Source organism: Dromiciops gliroides, chromosome 1 (assembly GCF_019393635.1).
Source record: "Dromiciops gliroides isolate mDroGli1 chromosome 1, mDroGli1.pri, whole genome shotgun sequence".
Taxonomy (NCBI): Eukaryota; Metazoa; Chordata; class Mammalia; order Microbiotheria; family Microbiotheriidae; genus Dromiciops; species Dromiciops gliroides.
In genome coordinates, this window is record NC_057861.1 from 95503123 (window position 1) to 95527358 (window position 24236).

Here is a 24236-nt window from a genome sequence, read left to right on the forward strand (position 1 = left end):
AGTGTTTGGTAGTTGTGTTCATAGAGTTCCTGGGTTTGTCTTGGCAAGTAGATTCCCAAGTATTTTATAATATCTACCATTACTTTAAATGGAATTTCCCTTTCTATCTCTTACTGCTGGACTTTGCTGGTCATGTATAGAAATGCTGATGATTTATGTGGATTTATTTTATATCCTGCTACTTTACTAAAGTTGTTAATTGTTTCAAGTAATTTTTGAGTTGATTCTCTAGGATTCTTTAAGTATACCATCATATCATCTGCAAAGAGTGATAGTTTTGTTTCCTCCTTGCCTATTCTAATTCCTTTAATTCCTTTCTCTTCTCTGATTGCTAAAGCTAACATTTCTAGGAAAATATTAAATAATAAGGGTGATAATGGACATCCCTGTTTCACCCCTGATCTTATTGGGAAGGCCTCTAATTTATCTCCATTGCATATAATACTTGCTGATGGCTTTAGGTAGATACTGTTTATTATTCTAAGGAAAGCTCCACCTATTCCTAAACTCTCTAGTGTTTTTATTAGGAATGGGTGTTGTACTTTGTCAAAAGCTTGCTCTGCATCTATTGAGATAATCATATGATTTTGGTTGGTTTTCTTATTGATGTGGTTGATTATGTTAATAGTTTTTCTAATGTTGAACCAGCCCTGCATTCCTGGTATAAATCCCACCTGGTCATAGTGTATTATCTTGGTGATCACTAGCTGTAATCTCCTTGCTAATATCTTATTTAAGATTTTAGCATCAATATTCATTAGGGAAATTGGTTTATAATTTTCTTTCTCTGTTTTTGCTCTGCCTGGTTTTGGTATTACCACCATATTTGTGTCATAAAACGAATTTGGTAGAACTCCTTCTTCAACTATTTTTCCAAATAATTTGTATAATATTGAAATTAATTATTCTTTAAATGCTTGGTAAAATTCACCCGTAAACCCATCTGTCCCTGGGGATTTTTTCTTAGGGAGTTCATTAATGACTTGTTCAATTTGCTTTTCTAATATGGGTTTATTTAAGGATTTTATTTCCTCTTCAGTTAACCTGGGCAGTTTGTATTTTTGTAAATATTCATCCATTTCATTTAGATTGTCAAATTTATTGGCATACAGTTGGGCAAAATAATTCCTAATTATCGACTTAATTTCCACTTCATTGGTGGTAACATCACCCTTTTCATTTTTGATACTGGTAATTTGGTTTTCCTCTTTCTTTTTTTTAATCAAATTAACCAATATGTTATCTATTTTATTGGTTTTTTCATAAAACCAGCTCTTAGTTTTATTGATTAATTCTATAGTTTTTTTGCTTTCAATCTTATTAATTTCTCCTTTAATTTTCAGGATCTCTAATTTAGTGTCTAAATGGGGATTTCTAATTTGTTCTTTTTCTAGCTTTTTAAGTTGCATGCCCAATTCATTAATCTCCTCTTTCTCTTTCTTATTCATGTAAGCATTTAGAGCTATAAATTTTCCCTTAAGCACTGCTTTGGCTGCATCCCATAGATTTTGATATGTTGTCTCATTATTGTCATTCTCTTGGATATAGTTATTGATTGTTTCTATGATTTCTTGTTTGGCCCATTCATTCTTTAGAATGAAATTATTTAGTTTCCAATTGATTTTCATTCTACTTTTCCCTGGCTCTTTCTTACACGTCATTTTTATTGCATCATGATCTGAAAAGGATGCATTTACTATTTCTGCCTTTCTACATTTGACTATGATGTTTTTGTGCCCTAATACATGGTCAATTTTTGAAAATGTGCCATGTACTGCTGAGAAAAAGGTATATTCCTTTCTATCTCCATTCAATTTTCTCCACACATCTATCATGTCTAACTTTTCTAGTAATCTATTCACCTCTTTCACTTCTTTCTTATTTATTTTTTGGCTAGATTTATCTAATTCTGAGAGGGGGAGATTCAGATCCCCCACTAGTATAGGATTACTGTCTAATTCCTCTTGTAACTCATTTAACTTCTCCTCTAAGAACTTAGATGCTATACCACTTGGCGCATACATATTTAATATTGATATTACTTCATTATCTATAGTACCTTTAAGTAAGATGTAATTTCCTTCCTTATCTCTTTTAATGAGATCTATTTTTGCCTGTACTTTGTCTGAGATAAGGATTGCTACCCCTGCCTTTTTTGCTTTAGCTGAGGCATAATATATTCTGCTCCAGCCTTTTACCTTTACTCTGTGTGTATCTCTCTGCTTCAAATGTGTTTCTTGTAAACAGCATATTGTAGGATTCTGGTTTTTAATCCACTCTGCAATTCACTTCCGTTTTATAGCAGAGTTCATCCCATTCACATTCACAGTTATTATTACTGACTGTCTATTCCCCTCCATTCTATTTACCCCCTTTGTACTTTTCCCCCCTTCTTTCACCCTATTCCTCCTCACTGACATTTTACTTCTCACCCCTGCCTCCCCCGATCTGCCCTCCCTTTTTATCACCCCCCTCTCTTTTCTTTACCCTTTTCTCCCTTTCTTTTGTCCTCCCTTCTATCAATCCCCCCCTTTCCCTTCCCCTTTTGTTTCCCTAATGAATGAGTTAAGTTTCTTTATCCCAATGAAGGTATATGTTATTCCCTCTTTAAATCCAATCTAATGAGAATAGGGTTGAAACAATGTTCCCCCCTCCTTTCTTTCTGTCTATTGTAATAGGTTTTTTTTCACCTCTTCATATGATATAATTCATCCCATTCCACCTATCCTCTCCTCCCCATAGACTCCCTTTTTTACCCCTTAATTCTTTTTTGTATCATCACATCAAAGACAATTTATATTTATACCCTCTATGTAAAGTCCTTCTCTCTGCCCAAATACATTTACAATTCTGAAGAGTTATGAGTATTATCTTCCTGTGTAGGGATATAAACAGTTTAACTTAATAGGGTGACCTTTTTTTTTCCCCTCTGTTTACCTTTTTAAACTTCTCTTGAGTCTTGTATGTTGAGATTGAATTTTCTATTCAGTTGTGGTCTTTTCACCAGGAAAGATTGAAAGTCCCCAATGTCATTAAATGTCTATCTTTTCCCCTGAAAGAAAATGCACATTTTTGCTGGGTAATAGATTCTCGGCTGCAATCCAAGCTCCTTTGCCTTCCGGAATATCATATTCCAAGCCTTGTGGTCCTTTAATGTTGAAGCTGCCAGGTCCTGAGCAATCCTGACTGTGGCTCCATGATATTTAAATTGCTTCTTTCTGGCTGCTTGGAGTATTTTCTCCTTCACCTGATAATTCTGGAATTTGGCTACAATATTTCTTGGAGTTTTCCTTTTGGGGTCTCTTTCAGGAGGTGATCGGTGGATTCTTTCAATGATGATTTTATCCTCTGATTCTATGATATCAGGGCAGTTCTCCTTAATAATTTCCTGGAATATGGTGTCTAGATTCTTTTTCTGGTCATGGCTTTCAGGCAGTCCAATGATTCTCAAATTGTCTCTCCTCGATCTGTTTTCCAGATCAGTTGTCTTTCCAATGAGGTATTTCACATTTTCTTCTATTTTTTCATTTTTTTGATTCTGCTTGACATGATTGTCTCATGGATTCCTTATCTTCCAACTGTCCCATTTTAATTTTTAAGGCATTGTTTTCTTCAGTGAGATTATGCACCCTTTTTTCCATTTGGCCAAGTGAATTTTTTAAGGCAGTGTTTTCTTCAATGAGATTATGCACCTTCTTTTCCATTTGACCAGATGAATTTTTTAAATTATTGTTTTCTTCAGTGAGATTATGCACATTTTTTTCCATTTGGCCAAATGAATTTTTTAAGGCTTTTTTTTTGTCAGTGAAATTATGTGCTTCCTTTTCCAAGCTGCTGATTCTTTTTTCATAGTTTTCTTGTTTTGCTTTCATTTCTCTCCCCATTTTTTCTTCTACCTCTTGCAATTGATTTTTAAAATCCTTTTTGAGCTCTTCCAGGAAGGCTTTTGTTCTTGAGACCAATTCACCTTCCCTCATGAGGCTTCAGATGTAGGCAATTTGAGGCTATTGTCCTCATCTGAGTTTGTGTTGGCTTCTTCCCTATTGATACAGAAGATCTCAATGGAGAGGGCTCTTTTTTGCTTCTTACTCATTATTGCAGCTTATTTATTTATTTTTTAAGTTGAGGTCTGCTCTGGGGGCACCAGGGTCCCTGTTTTGGGCTTCTTGTGCAGAGGTATAGGTGCTGTGTGACTGGCTTTTTACTCTGAGGCCTTTATGATGTGTGGAGATCCCCCGCCCTGCACTTCCTGTCTGATTGTGTTTGGCCAGCCAGGCGCCCGACCCCAGTGTGTGATCCTGCCTGACCGGTTCGTGGCCCTCTCAGCCGGTGCAGGTAGGTTTTTCCACTGTCCTTCTTGGCCACCAGATTTTTGAACCAGGTTCCAGGGGCCTCAGTTGTTCGGCTGTGGCCCACAGCTCCTGCTGACTTGCCCTGACCCCCTCAGCACTGGGTTACTGCCCTGCGCTGGGCCTCCCTTTTGCTCGAGTCAGACCGACCTTTTCCTGAAGTCTTCTTAATTATCTCTGGTTGGAGGACTGTGTCTCTCTGTCCCTTTGAAGGTTCTGTAGTTTCAGAATCCATCCAGAGGCTTGATTTAATGTTCTTTTTGAAGGAAAAGAAGGAGAGCACAGGCAGCTTGCCGCTTCCTCTCCACCATCTTGGCTCCCTACTGGCTCATTCTTACTGCTTGCAACTATACTTATATTTCCCCCATTCTGAAAAAACCCTCATGTGATCCTTTCATCCAACTAACTATTACATCATATCTCTTCTTCCTTTTGTAGCTAAACTCCTCAAAATTACCATCTACAAGAGGTCCCTCAATTTTCTCTGTTCTTATTTTCTTCTTGCCCCCTTTTAATCTTGCTCCTGGCCTTATCTTATCATTCCAGTGAAACTCCCTCTGTCCAAAGTTACTAATTATCTCTTAGTTGCCAAATACCATGGTCTTCTCTCAATCCTCATTCTCTCCTTATCTGTGATCATAACTTGATGGCTTTGACAGATTTTATTCTAAAAACACTTCTGCCTTGATACTTTTCATCACTCTCTTCTTCTTATCCTTGCTTCATAAGGATTGTTTTGGCCTGGACCTATTGGGATTGGGAAATCTCAATGTAAAAACTCCAAGAGTTCATAAAATTAGAAAGTTGGAAGGGATCACAGCAGCTCTCTGGACCAACATACATCCAAGAAAAAATCCTCACTTTAACATACTTGTCCACCTTCTGCCCGAAGACTTCCAAGAAAGAACACTTCTCTAGTCATCCAATTCTACTTTTGGAAAGCTCTAACTGGTAGGAAATCATTTCCGACATCAAATCTATCTCCAGCTTTTTGCAGCTATTGACCATTAGTCCTGGATCTGACATCTGAAGCCACACAGAACAAATCGAATCCATCTTCCACATCAGGTCCTTTAAATACTGAAGTTATCATATTCTTCCAAAAAATTATCTTTCCCATCCTAACACCTCCAGAGTATTCTTTTTATAATTTATTTTACTTTCAATTCAGAGAACAAAAGAAGCATTTCCATAACACAGTACAATAAAATATGATTGCACATGAAACTGCAAATTTACCCTGTAAAACTGCTATTCCCTCCAAATAGACAATAAAATTATCATGTAAATTTCTGTTTTTCCTTTTTCTCTCCCTCCCCATCCTCACCCTCGAGATGAATAGCACTAAACACAAATATAGATAGATAGATAGATAGATAAAATTATTGTATACATCTATGTATCAGTTCTTTCTCTGGATGCAGTGTGTCTCTTCATATGTTCATTATTTTTAATTTGCATATTTATAATAGTAAAAATTACAGCGCAGCTAGGTGGTACAGTGGATAGAGCACCAGCCCTGGATTCAGGAGGACCTGAGTTCGAATCCAGCCTCAGACACTTAACACTTACTAGTTATGTGACCCTGGGCAAGTCACTTAACCCCAGTTGCCTCACAAAAAAAAATGACTTAGTCACTCAAAGTTGTTCTTAAAACAGTATTGCTTATAAGTCATTCCCCAACTGAGAAGTGGTCAAAGAATATGAAAAGGCAGTTTTCAAATGAAGAAATTAAAAATATAGTCAGATGAAAAAATGTTTTCAATCACTATTTCACTCTTACATCTTTATAAATTGCAAATTAAAACAACTCTGAGGTACTATCTCACACCTATCAGATTGGGCAATATTACAAAAAAGGGAAATGATAAATGTTGGAGAAGATGTGGGAGAATTGGAACACTAACATATTGTTGATGGAGTTGTGAACTGATCCAGCCATTCTGGAGAGCAATTTGGAACTATGCCTAAAGGGATATGGGGCTGGACCCAGTAATACCACTACTAGGTTTGTATTCCAAAGAAATCATTAAAAAAGAAAACAAAAGACCCACAATTACAAAAATATAGTAGCTATTTTTTTGTGGTGGCAAAGAACTAGAATTTGAGAGGATGCCCAAGAATGGGAGAATGGTTGAACAAGTTGTGGTATATGAATATCATGGAATATTATTGTGGTAAGAAATGATAAGCAGGTTCATTTCAGAAAAACCTGGAAAAACTTACATGAACTGATGCTGAGTGAAGTGAGCAGAACCAGAACTTTGTACATAGTAACTGTAACATTGTGTGATGGTCAGTGGTGATAGAATGAGCTCTTCTCAGAAATACAATGACACAAGACAATTCCAAGGGACTTGTGATAGAAAATGCTCTCCATATCCAGAGAAAGAACTTGAGAGTCTGAATACAGATCAAAGAAAAGAATTTTCATTTTTGTTGTTGTTTTCTTTTGTTGTTTCTTCTTTTTGTGGTTTATCCCTTTTGTTTTGATTATTCTTTCACGATATGATTTTTTTTTTTTTTGGTGGGGCAATGGGCGTTAAGTGACTTGCCCAAGGTCACATGGCTAGTAAGTGTCAAGTGTCTGAGGCCAGATTTGAACTCAGGTACTCCTGAATCCAGGGCCAGTGCTCTATCCACTGCACCACCTAGCTGCCCCACGATATGATTAATGTGGAAATATGTTTAACATTATTGTACTGTGTAACCTATATCAGGTTGTTTTGGGTATTGGGAGCAAGGGAAAAAGGTAAAAAATTGGAACTCAAAATCTTACAAAAATTAATGTTGAAAACTATCTTTACATGTAATTGGAAAAAATAAAATGAGAAGAATTCATGTCATACTAACTTGATTGCTTTTTTATGGAACAATAAAATTAATGGGCAAGAAAAAACTATTGCTGTTATATACAATGTTCTCTTGGTTCTGCTCACTTCACTCATTCATTTTCTGTCTTTCCATGTCTTTCTAAGAACATTGATTTAATCATTTCTTATAGCAATGTAGTATTCCATCATAACCCTACACCACAACTTGTTCAACCATTCTCCAATCAATGAGGATCTTTGCAATTTCCAGTTCTTTGTCACCATAAGAACAGCTGCTATAAACATCCCATTCATACTTAAAGATATAATTACTATTTGTGAATTTCCCTGCATCTTATTCTTACTATTTTCTTTCTCAGCCTCCCTTTTTACCCTATCCCTGTTATCTTCTACCCATCTCCAACTTTAATGATTTCTTTTTGTTTCTTCTGGATCTTTTACGTCAAATTTTCCATTGAGTCCTCTTGTTGTTGTTGTTACAAATACCTGAAAATCTTTCAGTTCATCAAATGTCCTTCTTTCCATTCAGGTTTCTATTCAACTTTTCTGGGTAAGTTATTCTTAGATGCAACTCCAGTTCTTTTGCTCTTTAAAATATAATGTTCTAGTTCCTTCTAACCCATCCTACTGTTACAGAGAATGGAAGCTCTTCAATATATTGGTTGACTTCTTCTGATCCTCTCCAATTTATCATTGACATTCCTAAACTACCAAACAAAACTGAGCAGTTCAAAAAGACACCACTTCCGATGTAGTCTGAGCAGTGCAGAGTACAAAATGACTGTTACTTTCATATTTCTGGCCTCCAACACCACCTGGCACATCCATCTGGTTCATATCCCCTCCCACATTAACCACTTATTCTTCAGAAACTTCAAGAACACGACGTGGATGAGGGTAGAGTACCATAAGTCCAACTTCACACTCCCTCTCATCAAGATAATGGTAGCTGAATGTGAGGAGAATATGTCTATCAAAATAAATGTCTCATACAAAGGAGTTCCCTTGAGAAAGACTGTGATTCATCAGATACATGGATTGGATATTTTATGTTAGTTCTAAAGCAGTCCCTTTGAGAATACTGACTGATAGAGGTCTGGGTCACCATAATGAACTTCTCCCTATCCCTGCCAACTCAGGAAGGGATGGAGGATCCTCTTTGATGAAACATCTCTACTTTTTTTTTTTTTTTTGCAGGGCAATGAAGGGTTAAGTGACTTGCCCAGAGTCACATAGCTAGTAAGTATCTGAGGCCAGATTTGAACTCAGGTCTTCCTGACTCTAGGCCCAATGCTCTCTCATATACTGAGTCACGTCACCTCCTTCCAAAACCAAAGCAAACTAAACTGTACACAGTTGATGTGCCTTACTTTTCCAGGATAGCATCTTCACATTTCTAATTCTGTATCCCTAGAGAAGTCTTGCCACCTCCTTCCTAGCTGCCCTGAACCAAGAGAGGTTAAATTGTATTCTTCTCCTGGTGGCACCTGATAATGAAGCAGTTGAATGAGATATATGAATAATTAAATATGTACATAAACAAGTGAGTGATTAAAGAAGGTTGAACTAGATGATTCCTTATATCTTTATGGTTTATAGCTTGTTAAAATCACCTGGCTAGAGGCCAGATCTTTTAATTCAATGTGATTTTAACTCTATTATGTCTCTAATGCAGAATACAGAGGCCCAGTCTTGGATTTAAGACCTGTCTTCTGATTCTGCCTCTTCTACACACTGTGTGTATAATTAACTGTTGGGGCAAATCATTTAACTCTGCAATGTCTCAGTCAACCCTCTAAACCTGTAAATTCCAGAGAAGCTGCAAATCTGCATCAATGTAGGAAATTTCTATATTGAAAGTTCCCTATATTAATTAAATCACAAGTCTAGAACTTACCTCCTCTCCCTCATGCTCCCTCATTAGCCTGTGAGCAACAAGAGACTGAGAAGTACCACATATATTGAATAATTCAACTTTCTGCCCTTCCCTTTAAATTTTAAGAATACAATGGCTGGTATTTTGCATGGTGTTTTTAGTCAAGTTCAAGTGAAATAGATGACCACTGAGGCCCCCTTTAAAATATTGAAATTCTGTGATTTGTAGATGTAGGCCAGTACTTTGATTCCATGTACTCCTCTGACCCTGGAGGACTCTGTAGATCTTACAAGGAGTTCTCTCTCCTCTCTATTTGAGAGAATATCCCTATCTAAGCATCTGAGTTCTGAGCCACGTCCTTCCCAAGTGTATTGTCAATATCTTCATGCCTTGTGCTGCTGAGATGTCTAGGTAAAAAAAAAAAAAAAGATATCCGCCACTGTGAACTGGTCCCTGCAGCCTCGAGGCTTGATCATGGCTCCTTGGGAACAGTAAAAGCTCTTTTTAGAATAAAATCTGTCAAAGCCATCAAGTTACTGGGCTGACAGAAGAGCTAGCTTCTGTGAGCCTCCATCTGGAAATCAGGCAGTTACAGATGGGAAAATGTTCTGTAACCTTGAAGATGAAAATAAGGAAGCTCTCAGTATTGTGATAGTGAGTCCTCTAATAGAATGACAGAGTTGTTTCCAGATCAGAGAGCATTTGTGATGGCATTCTGTTTACATAGTTACAACACCTGAGTGTTTTCTTTTTGTTTTGTTTTGTTTGGTTTTAAAGGTGCAGGAGTCAGGCTGCTAAATATATCTTGACTGTATGAGGCATGGGCTGCTATGAATGGCTACCTCCAAAAAGTTTTTGTCCAGATGTCTCCAAACTAGCTAATATTACTAACCCTACTCTACCTTCCTGCCTATCTTACTCTTAAGACCACAATAAAGTAGAATGGAAGAGAGGAGAGTAGACTCTACTCTGAGCTTGGGGCCAAAGATCCCAGAATTTCAGAAGTGAAAGACACCTCAGAGGTTATTTAATGTAATTCATGCCTGAAAAGGTATCCTTTCTAAAAGAACCCTGAAAAGTGGTCATGCAGTCTCCATTCAAAGATCTCCAGTGACGGAGAAGTCATTAGCTTCTGAGGAATGTTTGGTAAAGTTCTAAATCTTGGAAATTTTTCTTTCCAGCCTGGTGATACATGTTTCTCTACTATTTCTTCCCCTGTCTCCTATGCTGTCCTATAGACATTGGAATATCTTATGGTATGAAGTAGAGTAAACCTTATGTTTGTTTTACATATGGTGCTTTCAAAGAAAATAAGATTGTTAATATGACTTCCTGTTAAGTCTTCTCTCCAATCCCTTCAATTAATTCTCATATGGAATAATGTCTGGTCTTTTTACCATCCCATTGACCCTCCCATGGTTGCTCTTCACTTAAACCTTCCTGTGAATGCATCACAGTTAGCATGGTTCAGAGCTGCAAATCCCTTACCACCTCATGCCTACATTATCTCAATATCCTTCTGTGAATCTGCTCACCTCAAGTCTCCCCTCACTCTAGGTCATGCTCCATTCAGCCAGCAAAGTGAGTTTCCTAAAATGAAGGTCTGATCATGTCACCTGCCTCTACTCAATAACCTCCAGTGGTTTCCTATTGCCTCTAGGAACAAATAAAAAATGTTCTGTTTAATGTTCAAAGCCCCTTATAACCTAGCCCCATCCATCCTCCCTTTCTGATCATCTTATTTCTTACTCCCTGATACATACTCTGATATAGTGACACTGGTCTCCTAGTTGTTCCATAAATAAGACTGCATCTCTCAGCTCCAGGCTTTTTTTTTCCTCTGGCTGTCCTCATACCTGGAACACTCATTCTCCTCAAATCTACCTCCTAACATCCCTACCTTCCACAAGAAGGCTTCCCCAGTCTCTCTTAATTCCATTGCCTCCCTTCTATTAATTATCTCCTGTATATAACTTGCTTTGTATATATTTGTTCGCATGTTATTTCCCCCACTAGATTGCAAATTCCTTGAAGGTATGGACTGTCTTTTGCCTCCTATTGTATTCCTAGCTCTTAGTAAAGAACCTAGCATGTAATAGGTGACTAATTAATGTTTATTCCTTGGTTTTATCAATAGAACTAGGTTCCTATCCTATTTATGATTCTGAAAATATATGGCTTGAAGAAAGTCACCAAACCTCCTAGAGCTGTTTCCTCATCTCTAAATGAAGGGGTTAGATAGCCATTGAAGTTCTCTTCAGTTCTAGATCTATGATTCTGTGATCCGTGATCCTTCTTAAAGGTACCAAGAAACCAACTAATCATGATACTCCAGATGTATGATTAGGGTCGAGTACAGTCAGTCAACTTGATCAAGCATTTACTATATCCCTACTATGTTCCAGGAACTGTGCTGGGTATGTATTGTTTTTTGTTTCAAAAAGGACTAATGACATCACAGGGAGATGTCTTGACTTGTGTGTGAATCAGATTTAAGGGAGTCAGAGTAGTACAAAGTCATCAGCCTCACTCTCTCTTCCAGGGATATTGGAGTCCGGTGGCAAGACAAAAGTCAGGATGATGGCAATGGCCCAGGACCGAGCTCCAAGTGTTTCACAATAACTGCTTCAGCCACTGGAATAAATTGTTTTCATCCACTCATTCCACAGATGAGATGGCTCCACATTCTTGGAGCAGACATCCACCTAACTCACCAAGAGGCTTGAGGCCCGCTGGTTACCCTCTACCTGGTCTAGCCAGTCTGTTGAGATGATTTTACTAGCATGTGGCCACTGCATATGTTACAGATTCTTGGAGCCCTCAGGTGTGAGTTGGGTGAAACATGGACACCAAAGATGGATGAGCATCCCTGAAAAGGGCTTAGTAACCCTCACACTAGAGGTGCTAGTCCTCTGTGAACACTCCATACATTGTGCTGGGCACTAGAACTACAAAGACCAAAAGGAAATAGCTCCTGTTTTTAAGGAGTTTTCATTCTTTTTTTTTTTTTTGGTAGGGGAGGGACTACTATGTACATTTACAAGTACATTCCAAATACATGTAAGGTAATTTCAGAGGGATAGGTATCAGTAACTAGAAGATCCAGAAAGAACTTCATTGAAAACTTCTTCAAAGAAAACTAGTGATTCTAAAAGATGGAGGTGAGTAGGAAGTGCATGCTGAGTCTGTGTACCAAGGCCCAGAGACAGGAGACCAGGTGACTGGTGCTTGTGTACAAGCAGCTCAGATAAAAAGCTAATTCGACTAGACCAAAGAATTTCTGAAGAGGAATAATGTACAGTGAGGCTAGAAAGGAAAAATGGGCTAAGGCTGTATGTGTTTTTAAATGCCAGAGTAGTTTAGTATGCTTAAATCTGGAGGCAATAGGAAGTTTCTATAGTTTACTGTGTAGTGGAGTATTATGGTCACAGTGAAGCTTTTGGAAAATCACTCCAATACCTTTGTGTAGAGATATGAGGCAGGGAGAGAAATTAAAAGGATATTTCCACAGTCTAGTTAAGAATTGTTGAGGTGCTAGACTTGTATGACGGCCATGTGAAAAGAAAAAAAAGGGCAGGGCCATGGCCAATCATCTTGACTTATGTCTTACCACTAGACTCTAATGACTTTGGAGGAGAGAGCAAAGCCGATAACTTTTCCTAAGTCTCTTTCACCTAAATCCAATTCATTTGAAGGTCAAGACATCACTTTTATGATGCCATTGTTTCTCTTCAAGGAAAAAGGACAAACAACAACAATAGAAAAAAGCGGGTGTTAAAAAGTGGATGGAGATGTTACGCAGATAGAATCAACAAGACTGGACATGTTGAGTAAGAAATTTAGTATGATTCTGAGATTGTAGACATGAAGCACTAGAAGGATCCACAACAGAAATAAGTTAAAAAGGGTGTTGAAGGATAATATATTTTGTTTAGATATTTTTGAATTTGAGATGCCTATAGGACTTCCAATGTGAAATGTCCAATTAACAGCTGGTGGTAAGGGATCAGAATTCAGAGGAAAGATCAGGGCTAAGAAATTATAATTACTATAATATTAATCACAATAACTGCCATTTATATAGCACTTAAAATTTGCAATGAGCTTTATAGATAAAATCTCATTTGATATTCACAATAATTCAGTGAGGTGGGTGCTATTATCATCTGAAATATTTTACAGGCGAGAAAACCAAAGTTGAGGAAACTCAAATAATCTGTCCTGTAGTCTGGGCTGGGATTGAATCAGGCCAGTTTCCTGGTCATTTAGGTTAGATCATGGAATAAAGGCAGCTAGGTAGCACAGTGGATAGAGAACTGGGCCTGGAGTCAGGAAGACTCAAGTTCAAATCCAGCCTCTGACACTTGCTAGCTGTGTGACCCTGGGTAAGTCACTTAACCTTGTTTGCCTCAGTTTCGTCATCTGTAAAATGATTTGGAGAATGAAATTGCAAACCACTCCAATAGCTTTGACAATAAAACCCCAAAGGGGGTCACAAAGAGTCAGACAAGACTGAAGTGACTGAGCAACAAAGATCAAAATAACTATTTTTTTTGCTTTCATCTCCTACTTCTAAGTCATAGTGTGCTTCCAGTCCTCCAGATACCCTAGATATGTATTGCAAACTTTTAGCTAGCTGTCCCCACATCCTGTCCTTGTGTAGTTGATTTGTCTTTAGCCCAACCATGGTCTTGTTAAAAGGAAAATTCTATGTTCAGGCCTTCACTCTGATCAAAGAGGTGAAACTTAGGAAGAAAAAGGCAAAAAAGGAGTACATTGACAGCAAGACAGAAAAGCATTGTTGAGCAGGCAGACCAGACCGACCAGATTCATGAAGGGACCTGCTTTTATAGACAGGAAGAAACACCCTCTATATAAGGGCAAAGGTATTTTGCTTATCACACAATCCTGAGAAGTTGAGATTACTGCCTCCTCATCTCTTCCCTATTTTGGTAGGCCTACATTTGAGAATATGGGTTAGTGACCATCAGTGACTGCCATGTACTCATTATGAGAACATAGGATTAACCCTAAATAGATACCATTAAATGAGCAACTACAGGTGGTACAGTGGATAAAGTGTTGGGCCTGGAGTCAGGGAGATTCATCTCCCTGAGTTCAAATCTGACCTCAGACACTTATTAGCTGTGTGACCCTGGGAAAGTCATTTAACCCTGTTTGCCTCAGTTGCCCCATCTATCAAATGAGCTGGAGAAGGAAATGGTAAACCACTCCTGGATCTTTGTCAAGAAAACCACAAATGAGGTTGGACATGCCCAAACAACAGATATTATTAGAGCATATGCAGAACTCTCTCCTGCAGGACTTCCCTTCCCTGCTGGCTGGCTGCAGTAGTCAAAGTTAAAACATGGGGTCACTTCAGATTGACTGCATTAGTGACTGATTTTACACAGTCTTTATGCTTACTCCTATTAAATGCCACCTTGTTAAATTTATCTTACCCTAGCCAATCATGGTTTGTTCATTTTTGGAGGGGATATTAACTCTAATCTTTGTAGTCTCTCCACTTATTGTGTGACTGAACTGTTCTCTTAACCTATTTATACTATTGTTTTCTCACTTGTCACCTGGCAATACCAAGACTTATTCTGCTTATGTCATGGAGATGCTGTGAGGAGCACATGAGGTAATAAACAGGATGTGCTTCATGACCATATGCTTCTATGCTCCTAGAGCTCAAGGATTATATCATTTTTATTTTGCTTTTTTTTCTGGGGCATTGGGAGTTAAGTGACTTGCTCAAGGTCACACAGCTAGTAAGTGTCAAGTGTCTGAGTTTAGATTTGAACTTAGGTCCTCTTGAATCCAGGGCCAGTGCTTTATCCACTGTGCCACCTAGCTGCCCCAGACTATATCTTATTTGTCATTTTTATCCCTAGCAACTATCAGAGTACTAACATTTGTTAAACTGAATGGAACATAGACTTTCATAATCACCCAAAAGGATTCTGAAAATATCAGTCAACAAGTACTTATTAAGCCCTTATAGCCAGAAGCTATGCTAAAATACAATGAGAAGCAAAAGCAGTGCCTGACCTCAGGGAACTTCTATTCTAACAAAATCATGTATACACTTAAGTACATACAGAGTAAATGGAATCTCAGAGTAAAAGGTTTTAGCAGCTGGGGAGGATCAAGAAATACCTCTTACAGAAGGTAGGATTTGAACTGAATCTTAAACTAAGCCAGATATGAGAAGGTTTTGAAAAAATTGAACACAATAAAAGTGAAAGTTATAATTATTTTTTTTGTCATGTAAGCATTATGTTGTCATTTAGCCAAAGGAGAGACAATATTCTATCTCTCCCAAAATAAAATGTTAATAAAAAACCCTACCATATTGTTTTTCAAGCATCACAAAACCCAATTGAAATTTTTTTTTTAAATCACTCAATTTCATTTTCAGAAAATTTAAATTCTCACACACTGTTAGGGTTAGAAAAGAACTCAGTCCATACAATACAACTTGTACTGGGATAGAAATGACCTGGAAAAGCTTTCAAAAGTAGCCTCAAGTGCAGAGCTGGCAAAAGATCATCCAGCATTTGTGTAAAGATCCTCATTGCACAGTAGGCTACTACCTCCCAATGCAGCCCGTTGTGATTTGGGATGACTCTAACTGTTAGGAAAATTTGTCATTGTATCAAACATAAATTCAGCTCTGTGCCACATTGGTCTCTTTGCACACTTCCCCAGGCTTTTTCTCAGTAGAATAGTTCCTTTTATGCTAAGAATTTCATTCCTGATATTCTCCCATTCTTCATGGGCTGCCTTTTCCTATAGAATGTTAATCCATCTGTGTCTATACTATCTATCCTTCCTCTGAACCCAGGGAAATTTACTCTTCCAACTTTTGAGATGTATTAGCAAAATATGCCTAACTTTCCTCTTCCCCACTACAAAATATAAGATGGAGTGGTCACTTACCCCCACCCCCACCCCAGATTCCTATCATTCCCATTCCAGTAAACATTGCTTTCTTGTTAATGGCAATCAGATCAAGAACAGAATTACCCCTTGTTGGTTCCTCTATCTTTTGAGGGATGAAATTATCTTTAAGGCAAATTAAGATACCATCAACAACTCTGCTTTTAATGGAAAAAAAGAGCTCAATTTTTTTTGGACCTTCAAATATACCTGGATACTGAATTTCCAAATCATGAGATTGCAATAGACTTGATAAAGCATTTATTAAATGTTTACTGTATGCAAGACTCTGTGCTGTATTGAGAATATAAATACAAGCAAAAAGAAAAATGGCTCTGATCCTCAAGGAGCTTACATTCTATTGGAGGAAGATGACTTATAAAAGAAAGCTGGAGGAGGTGGTGGGAGAGAGCAGAGGGAAGGCAAAAATTAATCAGAGTCAGGAGTGAAGACAAAGTGATCATGACCAGCATGGATACTTCCTCAAATGGAGATCCCAAGGAGGAACTTACCAATGGGAAGAGAAGGCCATAGGAGTAGAGGTGATGTCAACATGACAAGGTTACTGGGATGGATATAGATAAGTAGTATGAGAAATTCCAGGATCTGAGCTGAGTCAGAAGTGAGAATGGTTGCTGTAGGTAATTGCTCAAGGGGCAATTTATAGGAGCAATTCACCAATTAGAGAAGGAGGTTTCTCTGTGTCAGGTATGTGATTTATTTTCTAAACTCCTTATCTATTTCCTATTTCTGTCTTTATAGTTTGTATTATGCTCTAAGAACAATGTTGTTTCTATTTCTGCTTTGGTTAATCTTTACACAAAAAATTTCCAATATACTTCTCTGTCTGGTATCTGGATTGCCTGTAATGAAAATATCTTAAGATATATTTTAACCATTCCCCCACCTTTAGCTCCCCACTCAACTTTTACCTACTTTCCTTCCTTCCTTCCTTCCTTCCTTCCTTCCTTCCTTCCTTCCTTCCTTCCTTCCTTCCTTCCTTCCTTCCTTCCTTCCTTCCTTCCTTTCTTCCTATCAGGGTTAAGTGACTTCCCCATGGTCACACAACTAGTAAGTTTCTGAGGCCATATTTGAACTCAGGTCTTCCTGACTCCGGGGCTGATGCTCTATCCATTGAACCACCTAGCTTCCCCCTACCCTATTTCTCTAGGATGAGGTTTATCCTTCAAGAGATTCTGGTCATGGTTTTCATTTCACCATTTTTATGAGCTCAATTCACAAAGTATCATTGAATCCTATGGTTGAAAGGACTTTCAAAAGCCATCAGCACTAACCTCTACCCAAGGCATGGATTCTATCCACAACATAGACAACAACTCAGCCTATGCTAGTGACAAATAAGTCATTATCTACCAGAAGAGCTTCTTTCATTTTTGGATAGTTCCAACTCGTTAGAATTTTTTTTCTTATTTTAAACTAAATCTCTCAATTAAAGCCATTTGCAGACAAATATAGGAAGAATGAAAGAAATCTCTTTCCCTGATCATCCTTCCTTTCCTCTCACGTTTTTTTTCCTTTTTATTGTAATAAATCTTGTGTAAATTTGTAAAAAAAAATGAGATACTTTAATAGGGGTTTAGCACAGTAAGGAAGCATGTGCCGCCAGCATTGGCTAACAAAAGAGCTTGGGGAAGAGATTGATAAACTTTAGGCAAAATTTGAAATTAGGCAATAGAATGATTCTGGATGGATGTGAAGATAGATGTATAATTTTATTCTAAAGGAAATCAAGGAAGAGGAGACCTCTGACCCAACTAGGTGTATGCTTTCTCTAAATTTTTACATGACTCTTTACTATCACATGATGTTACATTTAACCTAAATGTAATAATTTAGATTAAGTTTACTCAACAGACCTTTGACTGTACTCATTGTGTGTGGATCATGCAAGAATAAACAATAGCAATAATTGGTCAAACAGTTTTTAGAGTCAGATACTGCACATGTGTATGGTCATTGCTTACTGTAGCTGTCTCTTTTTATATATTCTCCCTCTTCCTTTAGATGAAAGGGGCCTGCTTTATCTAGATGCTATCGATTAAAAAAAATCTAGCAATTGTCATTCACTCCGCATCTCCAATCAGTTTTCAAATCTTTTTGATGCAATATCTGTCATACTTAGCCTCTCTCTACTTATATCATAACCACTCTAAATCAGACCTTAATCACCTATTGCATCGACTGATGAAATATCTTCCTAATTGATCCTAACATCCAACCTCTCCTCTATAATCTATCCTTCACACAACTGCCAAATTGATAATCAGAAAGTTTATAGGCCATGCTAGTCCCCTACTCAGTGAGCTTCAATTACTCCCTATTGCATGCATAGGGCATTCAGAGAGGACTAGCAGCTCTGGTGTGAGGGATTACCAACCCCTTTTCAGAGATACTCATCCACCTTTGGTGTCCACATGTCATGCAATTCTCAATTGTGGCTCCAAGAAGCTATAGTATGTGCAGTGGCCACACCTTGGTAAAAACCATCTCAGCAGATAGGCTAAATCAATTTGAGGGTAACCTACAGGACTCACATCCATTGGTGAGTTAGGAGAATGTCTACTTCAAGTATGTGAAGACTTCCCCCTGAGGAATGGGCAGATGAGAACAATTTGTTCCAACAACCGTGAAAGTGGCTGAAGTAGGTGCTGTAAGGGCTCAGAGCTTGCTTCGACATTGGGGACAAGAAGGTCATCCACTGCATCTGGAGCCATCACCGTTCATCCTGACTTCTGTCTTGCCACAGTACTTTGATGATTCTGGAAGAGAGAATGAGTCTGAATGACTTTGTGCTACTCTGCCTTACTTAAATCTAATTCACACATAAGTCAAAATATCATCCCTTTATGTCATTGATCCTCTTCAAAGGGAAGGACAAACAACATTGTCCTTAAGACAAAATACAAACTCCACAGTTTGACATATTAAACCTTTCAAAACCTGCCTTTAGTTTATTTTTTTTCAGTCCCATCAGCCATAACTCCCTTCCCCCAAATTCTAGCCTAGCTGATCTATTGCTATGTTCTATAGATTTCATTTCATCTAATATCTTCATGAGTTTGCAAAGGATGTCCCTCTCTATGCCTGTAAAGTTCTCCATTGTGATAAAATAATTTTTAATAATTAATTTCTTGGGGGGACCCAGAGATCAGTTTCAATTTTTTCTCCCCACTGCCCCCCCCCCATCCTGCCCCATTCCAGAAAGTCCAATTCTTGAGGAACTTCAGCAAATCTTGTTGGAGATGAATCCAAGGGAACAAAAGAAATAGAAACTGATTCTTTTTCTAGCTCAGTGAACTGATGATTCAAACCATACCCAGATACTCACCTTCATCTTTGCACCATGGTCTTTTGCATACTTTCCCCTTGTGTCATCAGTAGAGTTCATTTTAATTTGGACCACCCTCAAGTCATGTCAAGCAATGGAATTGACTGATGCTAGCCAATTAGCTTTGATCAATGTATAATGACCTACCTCTATTAAAAAAGGATAAAACCCTTGACCATGCCAGGGTCAGGGGATCTCTTGGTGTGTGCTCTTCCTCTTAGGTCAGGGTAGGTTTTTGTTTGTTTGTTTGTTTGTTTGTTTGTTTTTGGTGAGGCAATTGGGGTTAAGTGACTTGCCCAGGGTCACACAGCTAGCAAGTGCTAAGTGTCTGAGGCCAGATTTGAATTCAGGACCTCCTGAATCCAGGGCTGGTGCTCTATCCACTACACCACCTAGCTGCCCCCGACAGGGTAGGTTTAGTAGATCTTCTGAACTCTTCATGAAACCATGTGGTGTCTCTCTGAGAGACAACATGGGTCTGGGGCTTTTCTCCTGTTTGTGCTGCCATGTGGTCAATATTTTACTATTATTAATTAATAATAAATACTGCCAAAATGGGTGCAATAGCCATTAATATATAAGTAACAATTGATTTATAAAATACAGTAGCCACAAACATTTTAGAAAACACACCATCCTCACTTTTTCTCCTTAGCTCCCTAGAAGGTCTGGCTCAAATACAACCTCCTACAAGAGGTCTTTCCTGATTCTTTCAATTGTTAGGAATGCCTGAAACTATTTTGACCATATTTTTCATTTACTAAAATCTGTGTTCTTTTCCCCTAGAGAAACAGACTATGAGGGTAGGGAATGCTTCTTTTTTAATCTTTGTATCTCTAGCACCCAACACAGGGTGCTTGGTATGTGGTAGGCACTTAACAAATGCTTGTTAAATTAAATTGAAAAGTTAAACAGACTGTTTCATAAGGTAGTGAGTTCCTTTCATGAGAGTTCTCTAACTAAAGATTGGATGACCACTTATGGATATTGGGCAATGATTCTGTCCAGGCAGGATATGAAATAAATGACTTGTACATACTATCTGATTCTGTCAACTTTGTACCATTAATTCTGGGATACTTAGATACAGTGAAATCTTTTAGTACTATAGTAATTCATACCACAACTGTTTATTAATAGCCTTTGATGTTTGGGATTACACGGGGATGGAGATAACAAAGATTTTTAAAGGCACAATCTCTTGTCTCAAGTGGGTTATAATTTATTTGGAGAGACAAGACTTATGCATGTGAAAGAGTATAAAATATGGCCTTCTTAGCTTTAGTTACAAGGTCGTGAGGCATTAGTTCTGTCAACTCTGGTAATGAATGACCAAATAGTCACAGAGGTTTTGTAACCACTTTTAACTCTGAAAATGCCAAAGAGCTCAAAGAGATTAAAAACTAAAATTTTTTTTTATTCCACCAGGGGAGAAAAACTAGACACATGTGTCGGGGCCTCCTCTAGTAGGAGAGCTGAGGCAGGGGGGCTAAACATTGATTTACAAATTTGTGGCTAGATAAAGAGTCAAACAGTGTAGTGTAGCAACAGTGGTAAAGCATATCAGCACTTGTGAGGCAAGGTGGTCGAGTGACAAAAAATCCATTCATTGCAGAACTTCTTGTTTGGGCCCTATCTGTGCTTTCCTGAGCTTAAGAACCATCAGTTTTACTATTTAGTTATAGCAAAGTTCATCCAGAGAGTGAATGCAAAGGACTGTTGTTATGCTAAGCTCTGGGCACAGCTGGCTTTCTGGGCTTTAGCTCTATAAAACAAGGTGTCTAAAAAGAGAGAGGTGGTCTTGGATCTGGACAGTTCTCTTCACTGGAGTTCTGTTGGATGACCGTTAGAAAGAGTTAGTTCTTCTGATATCTATCAAAGTAATCAAGATATTAGAAACTTCCGAGGCTTAGTTCTCTCTTTCTGTCCAATATTTTTTCTCTCCCTTCTTTCATTCCCCCCTCTCCCATGTCTCAGCAAAATGTGAATCCTTTCAAGGCAGAATTTTTTTTTCCTTTTTGTCTCCCTCCTCTCCCTCCCCCTATCCCATAAACAGAGTCCTTGGCACATAGCTGGCATTTAAAATTTTTTCAGTAAATCAATTTGAATAATAAATAGTCCAGCACCAGCCCAGTAATGTAATCAGATAACTTAGTTGGAAAATATTATTAAACAATCTCCTTATCCCTTGCCTCTACTTGTGGGACTTCACAGCTAGAATATGAAGCAAATAAATCTATTCACTTGCAGATCAGATGATATTACTCCATTCTGTTTGTTCAGGGCTTTGGAGGAGTGGGTGTGGCTGTCATAGTCTTAAAGTTGGAAAAGACTTTCAAGTTTATCTGGTCCAAATCTACCTAAACAAGATCCCCTCCCAACATTCTCAACAGCTAATAAGGGTTATTTTTAAGTGATGATGATGATAGCTACATAAATATCTCATTTCATCCTTAAAATAACTCCAAGAGGTTAGAGACATAATCTCTATTTTAAAGATGGAAAAACTTAGGCAGACAGAAGTTACTGGGGGTCAACCACCTAGAAAGTGTCAGAGAATCCATATTTGAACTCCAGTCTTCTTCATTCCAATTTCAGTGCTCTATACACTGAACCACCTAGGTATCTCTGACTCTTTAGACTCTAATTTATACTATAGTTTTCAGGGATTATGCATTATCTGCCAACCACACATCAGATAGAACATTCCGCAGAAACAAGGCTTTTTTCTTATTTCATCTTTGTACCTTTTATGGAGATCATGGTGCATCACAAAGAGTATGATTTTTTTTTTAAGTGATTGCTGCCTGTATAAAACTTTCTCAGATTATATTGGATAGAAGACAGAAATAAAAGAAAAACATAAGAAAGCTAATAATTGACATTTATATAATGCTTTAAAGGGCTTTATATCCTTTAACAAAGAGTAGGAATTTAATGTGCTTTCTTGTTGCTATTGTTTTTGAATGTATAGAACAGGCTACCAAACTCCCTTCATTAATTTTCACTGGCTTTTGCCAAGCTGAAGATACGCAATCGCTGCTTTAACTGCGTTACTCAATTTAATTCTAGTTTGATTTAAACAAGGACAATGTAGAAGTGAGTGGAATAAGATGATATTAGATTAGAAGAGTAAAGAGGTACTTGAATGCTCAGGTGACATTATCCTTTATTTCTTGGCAAGTGATGTATTCAATTCAAATTCAACAAAATACACTTCTATTTTTTTTATGAGATATTTTATTTTTTCCGTTACATGTAAAGATAGTTCTCAACTTTTGTTTATACATGCTTTACAATTTCAGATTTTTCTCCCTCCCTCCCCCCCTCCCCCCTCCCCTAGACAGCAGGTAATCTGATATAGGTTATATCTATATATCTCTATACATATACATATATATATATATACACACACATATATACACATAATAACATTAATCCTATTTCTGCATTAATCCTGTTACAAGAGAAAGAATCGGAGCAGTGATGCAAAACCTCAAAATAGAAAGAAAAAACAACAGCACCCAAAACAAAAGAAATAATATGGTTCAATCAGCATCTATACTCCACAGTTCTTTCTTTCTTTTTTTTTCTTGGATTTGGAGATCCTCTTCTATCATGGGTTCCCTGGAACTCTTCTGTACCATTGCATTGGTGAGAAGAATATAGTCCATCACAGTAGGTCAACACTCAATGTTGATGATACTGTGTACAATGTTCTTCTGGTTCTGCTCATCTCACTCATCATCAGCTCACGTAAGACCCTCCAGGTTTCTCTGAACTCTTCCTGCTCATCATTTCTTACAGCACAATAGTACTCCATTGTATTCATATACCACAACTTGTCCAGCCATTCCCCAATTGATGGGCACCCCCTCAACTTCCAATTCCTTGCTACCACGTAAAGAGCAGCTATAAATATTTTTGTACATGTGGGTCCCTTTCCCCCTTCCATGATTTCTTTGGGCAAAAGACCTAAAAGTGGTATTGCTGGGTCAAAGGGTATGCACAGCTTTATCACCCTTTGGGCATAATTCCAAATTGCTCTCCAGAATGGTTGGATCAGCTCACAGCTCCACGAACAATGCATTAGTGTTCCAATTTTCCCACAGCCTCTCCAACATTTATTATCTTCCCTTTTTGTCATTTTAGCCAATCTGATAGGTGTCAGGTGGTACCTCAGAGTTGTTTTAATTTGCATCTCTCTAATCATTAGAGATTTAGAGCATTTTTTCATATGGGAATAGATAGCTTTGGTTTCTTCATCAGAAAACTGCCTGTTCATATCCTTTGACCATTTCTCAATCGGGGAATGACTTGGATTCTTATAAATTTGATTTAATTCCCTATATATTTTAGAGATGAGGCCTTTATCAGAAGCACTTGCCTCAAAAATTGTTTCCCAGCTTTCTGCCTCCCTTCCAATTTTGGATGCATTGCTTCTGTTTGTACAAAAATTTTTTAATTTAATATAATCAAAATCATCCACTTTGCATCTTATAATATACTCTATCTCATGTTTGGTCAAAAACTGTTCTCCTTTCCAAAGATCTGATAGGTACACTATTCCTTTCTCTCCTAATTTACCTATGGTATCACCTCTTATGTCTAAATCATGTATCCATTTTGACCTTATTTTAGTATAAGGTGTAAGATGTTGGTCTATGCCTAATTTCTGCCATACTATCTTCCAGTTTCCAGCAGTTTTTGTCAAATACTGAGTTCCTATCCCAGAAGCTGGAGTCTTTGGGTTTATCAAACACTACATTACTAGTGTCATTTACTACTGCATTTCCTGAGCCTAGCCTATTCCATTGATCTACCACTCTATTTTTTAGCCAGTACCAGATAGTTTTGATGACTGCCGCTTTATAGTAAAG